The sequence below is a fragment of the Morus notabilis genome, unplaced genomic scaffold (genome assembly GCF_000414095.1).
Source record: "Morus notabilis unplaced genomic scaffold, ASM41409v2 Scaffold135, whole genome shotgun sequence".
Lineage (NCBI taxonomy): Eukaryota > Viridiplantae > Streptophyta > Magnoliopsida > Rosales > Moraceae > Morus > Morus notabilis.
The window spans coordinates 26,107-33,904 of NW_010367319.1; positions in this window are offsets into that span (position 1 = coordinate 26,107).

Here is a 7,798-nt window from a genome sequence, read left to right on the forward strand (position 1 = left end):
GCCCACACTTACTATTCCTTTGTGTGTGTGGAAGAACGAGTAGCAAAACATATATCAATTTGTTTGGACTATAATTAAATAGATTAACAAAAATAAAACAAAAATAAAAAAATTATAATTAAGAAACAAAACAAAAGTAGAAAATAGAATGAGAACTATAACTTTTCTTCTTTTCAAAGGAAAACAAATTGTACTTTTCTTGTTAAGTAGTAGTGGAAAATCCTAAACTTTTCAACTATGATATAATTGGAAGAAACTAAGAATATACTTAAGGAACAAAAAAGAAAAAGAGAGGAATAATATTGCAAAGTAAAATTATCCTATAATTACTAGTCACTACCATAATAAGTCATAATTAAGAAATCAAAGTAGAAGATATAGAACAAAGAAGATCTATACTTTTCTTCGTAATTTTAACCAATGTTTCAAATTTTTGTGAGAGAAATCCTATAACAAAGGATTTGAACTCAAACCCACACCTAGAATACTATTCCTTTACACGTGAGACATAATGAATAGCAAAACATATATCAATTTGTTACACACTAATTAAAAAGATTAGCAAAAAACTAAAAAACTCTAATTAAGAAATGAAAAAAAAGGTTAAAAAAAAAAGAATAAGAACTATACTTTCCTTCATTTCAAAGTGGCAAAAAAAAAAAAAAAACAAAAGAATTTTACATTCCAGGTTAAGTAGCAATGGGGAATCCTAGACTTCTAAATTAAGGTAATTTGGAAGAATCAATATTTCTTTATGAAATAGACAAGAAAAAGAGAGGAATAACATTACAAAGTAAATTATCATATAATTGCTAAACACCTATGCAATATAGTATAATTAACAAACAAAAGAAGGAAGGTAGAGAGCAAATGAGAACTATAATTTTCTTTTTAAGTTTTTGAAGGTAGAAAAAAAAATACTTAGGTAGAGCAAATAGCAAAACCTACCCAAATTGTGGATCAGCATGACATCATGCTATTCAAAAAGAAAAGCCAAATGGGACAAACCCAAGTTGAATTCCTGAGGATGCAAATATCCCAAGGAAAGTTTCAATCTGGCCCACACATAGCTCGAGAATTATTGATGTTTCCAGATAAACACGTTTCAATAAAGCAAATTCAACAGTTCTTGAGAATTGTTAATTATTTCACAGACTTTATTCCACGTGTGACTGAACATACCAGCCAGCTGGTAAAAATGCTAACAAAGAATCCACCTTAGTGGGGACAAGAGCAGCTAGACGCTATCTTAGCTTTGAAAAAAGTGGTTCAGTCACCTCCACCTCTGAAGATTCCAAGCACAAGAAAAAGAGTCCCAAAGAACGACGCAAGTGACCATTATTGGAGGGTCATTCTCATTGAAGAGATTGATGGGAAGAAGTATTACTATGCACATGCTAGTGGCCATGTTCAAAGAATCATAAAAGCATTATCACACCATCTACAAGGAGATTCTTGCGGTAAAGTATGGAATTTAAAATTTTGATTTCCATCTTAGAGGTTATAATTTTGAGGTCTGCATGGATAATTTATCATTTCTAAAGGGCCTTGATTTTAAAAATAAAACCCTTCATGATTCGTAATTACTCAGACTTAAAGACTGGTTTGTAAGATATGACTTTTCTTTCAAACATATAAAAGACCATCATAACCTTATCTCTGACCTTCTAACTCGACCCAAACCAGTTCAAGTCATCCCCCCTTGTAAAACTTCTCCACTTATTCTCATGGCTACTAGCACACCGTTATGTGTCCCTGTAGATAGTAACCATCGTTTCCCTCCTGATGTAGGTAATTCACCCAGACCTGATCAGATCCAGTTCTATGCCAAAACCTATCTCTTTTATTAACTAACCAACATCTGTAACATAACTAAGAATCCCCAAGCTAAGCACCTATACAATACAGAACAACCATATCTAACCATCTACAACCTCTACCCTTTTAGCCTGATCACAGAAGATGACAATCGGTACTTATGGTGCCAAACAGTACTATACCAGATCGCTCTCAATTGTCCACTCATGCAGCTCTATACACAACTCAATGACTACAACAATGACGGATCACTTTTGTGGAAGCTCTTGGAAATGTTCTCTCCATTCATGTGGTGGAGAAATGAAATCTCAAGACTTCTTCAGAAATACAGAGTCTGGACCTTCTCTTCAGCAGAGGTCCCACAGGTGCACACCATCTTCGTCCTACATCGGCCATACCTGATCATCTCAGAAACTCAGACACTGCACACACAGAACATTGTGTATACATGGTACACCGACTTTGACTATCCCAGATCATTCGAAGGGATCAATGATCATCTCATCAAGTGTCTGTGTAGAGAAAATGGATACAAGCCAAAGCCTGCTCCACAAACATGTGTCTCCACACATCGAAGTCTATGGTCCACATAACATCTTCACTGTAAGCAACTATGGCTCATATGAAGACACATGAACCTCCACGTCACCACCTCCATCATTCCAAAACTCACAAGATCTAGAAGAGCATGACTCAGCACTATTCCAGGATTCATAGGACCCAGAATATGACTCATCACCCAACAAGCGACAAAGAGCTTGGTATTATCATCTATGTGGCTTAGTGGATTCTGACTCATCAGACTCGAACAACTTTAACTTATCTCATAATTAAAACAGTAGATAAGTCTGAATTTCCTTAAATAATAATCATGAAAAAGAGCGAAATAATATTGCAATTACTCTATATTTTCCAATTACAACTAGAATATAGTATAATTAAGAAACTAAAGAAGCAAGGTAAAGAACAAATGAGAACTATCCTTTTCTCCTTGAGTTAAAAAAAACGTAAATTTTTTTGAGAAAAAATCTTGTAATGAATAGGTTTGAACTCAGACCCACACCAAAATTATTATTCTTGTGTGAGGAAAAACAACTAATAAAATGTACATCAATTCGTTTAAACTCTACTTAAAGACATCAACAAGAAACAATATTGTAAAAGAAACAAAAAAAAAAAAAAAGAAAACAAAATGAGAACTACACTTTCATTCTTTTCAAAGGGGAAAAAAAGAATTATACAATCCTTATTAAGTAGCAATAGGAAAGACTAGACTTTTCAATTATGGTAAATGGGAAGAAAATGAGGATATCCGTAAGAAATAGACAAGAAAAAGAGAGTCATAATATTGGAAAACAAATTATCTTGTAATTGCCAATCACGACCAAAATATAATATAATTAAGAAACAAATGAAAAGAAGCTAGAGAACATATTGGAACTGTACTTTTCTTTTAAGTTTTTTAAGGTAGAAAAAAAAAGAACTTTACTTTTCTTTTTAAGTTTAAAATTTTCTGATTTTCTTCTTAACTTTAACCAAAACATTAATTTTATTTTCAGAGAAGATTTGAACTTTGGCCCACATATATTACTATTCGTTTGTACATGAGGTAGAATAAATAAATAAAAAACGTTCATCAATTTGTTTACACTATAATTAAAAAGATTAGCAAAAAAAAAAAAAAAACTATTTAAGAAATAAAAAAAGGTAGAAAAAGAATGAGGACTATAATTTTCTTCTTTTCAAAGAAAAAAAAGAAACCATAATAATATAGAGAAGAAAAGGAGAGAACTAATATTGCAAAGCAAATTATCCTATAATTTGTAATCATGACAAGAATAAGTTATACTTAAGAGACCAAAGAAGAAAGTTAGAGATCTTGGCCAATATAATTGTCTTCTTAAGTTTGAATAAAACTTTAAATTTTTGTGAGAGAAAATCTTCTCACAAAATGGTGTGAACTTAGACCCACACCTAGATTACTATTCTATTACGCATGAAGCAGAACAAATAGCAAAATGTACATCCACTTTTTTACACTCTAATTAAAGAGATTAGCAACAACAAAAAAATGACACAAACAAACAAAAAAGAAGAAAATAGAATGAGAGCTATACTTTCCTTACGAAATAGATAAGAAAAAGAGAGTGATGATATTGCAAAGTAAAAACTTATCCTATAATTGGCAATCATGACAAGAATAAGTTATAAAACCAAACAAGAAAGATATAGAATAAATGAGGATTGTACTTTATATGAGAGAAAACACTTTAACAAATATGTTTGAATTCAAATCCACATTTGGGGTGCTATTCCTTTGCATGTGAGGCCGAACAAATAGCAAAACGTACATAAATCTGTTAGAGATTAGCAAAGAAAAAAAAAACAAAAAAAAGACTAATTAAGGGAAAAAAAGATACAAAATTGAATGAAAACTATACTTTTCTTTTTTTCGAAGGAAAAAAAAGGAACTTTACTTATTCATTTCTATTTTCATTTTAATTTTTAACTGAGGTAGAGGAATTCAAATTTTATACCTCAGCAATAAATACAAGAGTATGAATTTAATATTAGACTGAACCTGTTGGCCAAATTTTCTTTATTATTAACGTTTGTGTGACAATTATTAATCTATCCACACACGGTGAAAACAAATATGAAATAATGACGGGATCATAGTGCATGATATATGCATGTAGAAATTAGAGCACTGCTGATCATCACATCCGTAAACATATCCCTCATCATTATTGAAGGGCTTCTCTCAATAATAGCAGCAACTGTTGTTGTTTAATGATATCTTTGCAAGCTTGAGAGGGTGGAGACGATGCAATGAGTGGTTCATGTATTCCAGCAACTCTGCACATTTTTCGTGGATGCGATATTGGCACGCAAAGCAGAAGTATCTGTTTTGATCCTTTTGGATTCAACGATTGCATATACCGCAGGAAAAAAGTATCTGGTTTACTCCCCCGGGAACGAACCACAAATTATGCTGCAGGTGACTGAAGTGTCGAATTTTCTTGCTCATTTCTCTCTCAAAATAAATAGAACAGAAATATAATAATGTCGCTCATATCTAGTACTTCTTACAGGGACTCTTATTTATACATATATGTGCTCAAAAAAGCCTCCGTCAATGCTACCACGAACAAGTTTCTCTGTAAGTTTCTCTACCAGGATCAAGGAATCTTCACTGTAAATGTTGTACATAATATATATATATGTGTGTGTGTGTGTGTGTGTGTGTGTAAAAATAGGAAATGTGATAAAACTTTTGCTATGTATATTGAGATGGAACTAAAACTAGGAAATGTGATAAACTAAAAGAAATGGCCGGGATTTTTTAAACTTTATTTTAAGTCAATAACCAGCGCAACCCGCACCCTTTGGGGTGGGAGAAAAAAAAATCTTACCCCGCATCAACCCAACCCACAACCCTACCCTTTGCGAGAAAAATTATCAAAAAAGAAAAGGAAAACAAAGTTGGCAATTACCAGTCTTTAATCTGGGGTGGTGCTGATCAGAACTTAAGGCAATGCTCGCCGGGGATTTCAGCTTGGTTTCCTCACCCTTTTGCCTCATCCTTGTAGAGCTCAAAGATCCTTCAACTGTATAGAACATTAATAAGCATATACATTAAAACTATAAGAGAGATATACTTCAGAGACAACCACTCTTCTATGAAAAGTGTACGACTCATAATGCATAAAGCATATAAAGAAATGGGTATCAAGATCCTGCAAAATCAGTTAACGTTGACGCTATAAGAAAAGTGTAATCCAAATATTGGAAGTTAGATAATAAAGTGAATGACAATAGTGTTTAACAACAAGTCCCTTCTTTTACAAACTTTTCCAGATGTGGTTAGCTTCTTTTATACACTAAAGTCATAAAATGATGAAACTCAGGTAGTAATAAACCAGAACATGGAATAGATGAAAGGAAAAACACATTAGTATTACCTACCTTGCCATTCCCACACCACTTTAGATTCACCCTTAACGAGCTTCGGATAACGTTCTACACGAGAATCTTCCTGCACCAACTCCTCAACCTGCGTATATAATGGAAGTCACTACAGAAACTTATCTATCAGAATAGATTGCTATGGAATTGGCAAAGTGTAAGAAGACTTTGAATCATACATGTCCAATACAATGGGATAAAAGAAAGCAGTTAGTAAGAAAAGAACAACAACTTGTCCCTGAGCAATTTATGATGACATTCAATATGCTCAGTATATTATTTTTTCCCCATGCTTAGTTCGTGTTATAATGTGACTATCTTGAAAATGGCTGTCAGTTTTTAATAGGTCAGTTTAATTGTTTGATAACCGACTTAAGTATTTTAACCACATAGTGGTTAAGCCTAACTCTGATTGGTTATATTAGAAAGTCCTATTTGTATATATATATATAGGTGTCCTTAGAAGAAAAAGGCCAGACGGAAGATTATCTACCACACACGTGTATTCTCTATGGTTTAGACAGAGTTCTTGGGTGAGAGAGAAAACGTGAGCTGTGAGGTTTTTTCTGGAAAAGCTTGGGAGATTCAAAGCTTGTATTTCAGAACCTGAGTGTTTGTAATCTTGTGAGGATCTGAGTGTGTAATTTCTTTCTTCTGTTCATAGTGGATTAAGCTAGGGGAAAACTCCTGCCTTGGATTAGGATCCGCAAGGATCTGAACCAAGTAAATCTCCGTGTGTTTTCATCTTGTTTACTTTCTGTTTTCTTCAATTCTTGTTGTTCGATTGGTCTTCAGAATTCACATCTGGTATCCGAGCCACGTTCGGCTATTTGAAGATCAGTTCCGCTATTTCTCTCTTCAAGAATCAACGAAGAATTCAAGAATTCGGAGATGGGCTCGTCAATAACGGAAATTGAAAGGTTTGATGGGCGTGGTGATTTCAATCTTTGGAGGAAAAAGATGCGAGCAATCATGGTTCAACACAAGTGCATCAAAGCCCTAGATGGATTCCCTGAAGGCACTAAAGAAGAAGATGAAAATGAGGTACACGAACTTGCCTATAGCCTGTTAATTCTGAATCTGTCTGATAATGTTCTTAGACAAATTGATGATGAGGACACTGCCTAAAAAATATGGCTGAAACTTGAATCTTTGTATATGAAAAAGACTCTCTCAAATAAAATTTATTTGAAAGAGCGACTTTTCGGTTTTAAGATGGATTCTAAAAAATCATTAGAGGACAATCTTGATGATTTTAATAGAATAACTGTGAATTTGTCAAATATTGGTGAGAAAATTGACAGTGAAAATCAAGCTATTATTCTACTGAATTCATTACCGGAGTCATACAAGGATCTCAAAACTGCAATCAAGTATGGAAGGGATAATCTGTCCCTTGAAGACGTTGTTGGAGCTCTAAGGTCTCGAGATTTGGAGTTGAAGACAGACAAGAAAGGAAGTTCCAGTGGAAAGGGATTACATGTTAGGGGAAGGCCAGAAAAGAGAGATAATTTCAAAAATAAAAATAAGTCCAGATCAAAATCAAAGAATAAGACCACTAAGACTTGTTGGTTTTGTCAAAAAGAAGAGCATATAAGGAGATTTTGCCCTGATAGGAAGAAATCTCAAGAAAACTCCTTTCAACCTAATTCCTCTAATACCAATTCGGTCAACCTATTTGAAAGTTATGAGGAGGATGCTGAAGTGTTGACAGTTACCCAAATAGATTCAAAGGATGAATGGATTCTCGACTCGGAGTGCACTTTCCATATGACCCCAAGAAGAGATTGGATGATGAACTTCAAGCCCATAAATGGAGGAGACGTATTCATGGGCAACAATAACTCCTGCAAGATCGCTGGAATTGGAATTGTATGTTTCAAGTTGTGGGATGGAACATGCAAGAAACTGGATAATGTAAGATACGTTCCTGATCTGAGAAGGAACTTGATATCACTAGGGATGCTGGACTCAAGTGGTTATTCATACAAGTCAGAAAACGGGAATCTCA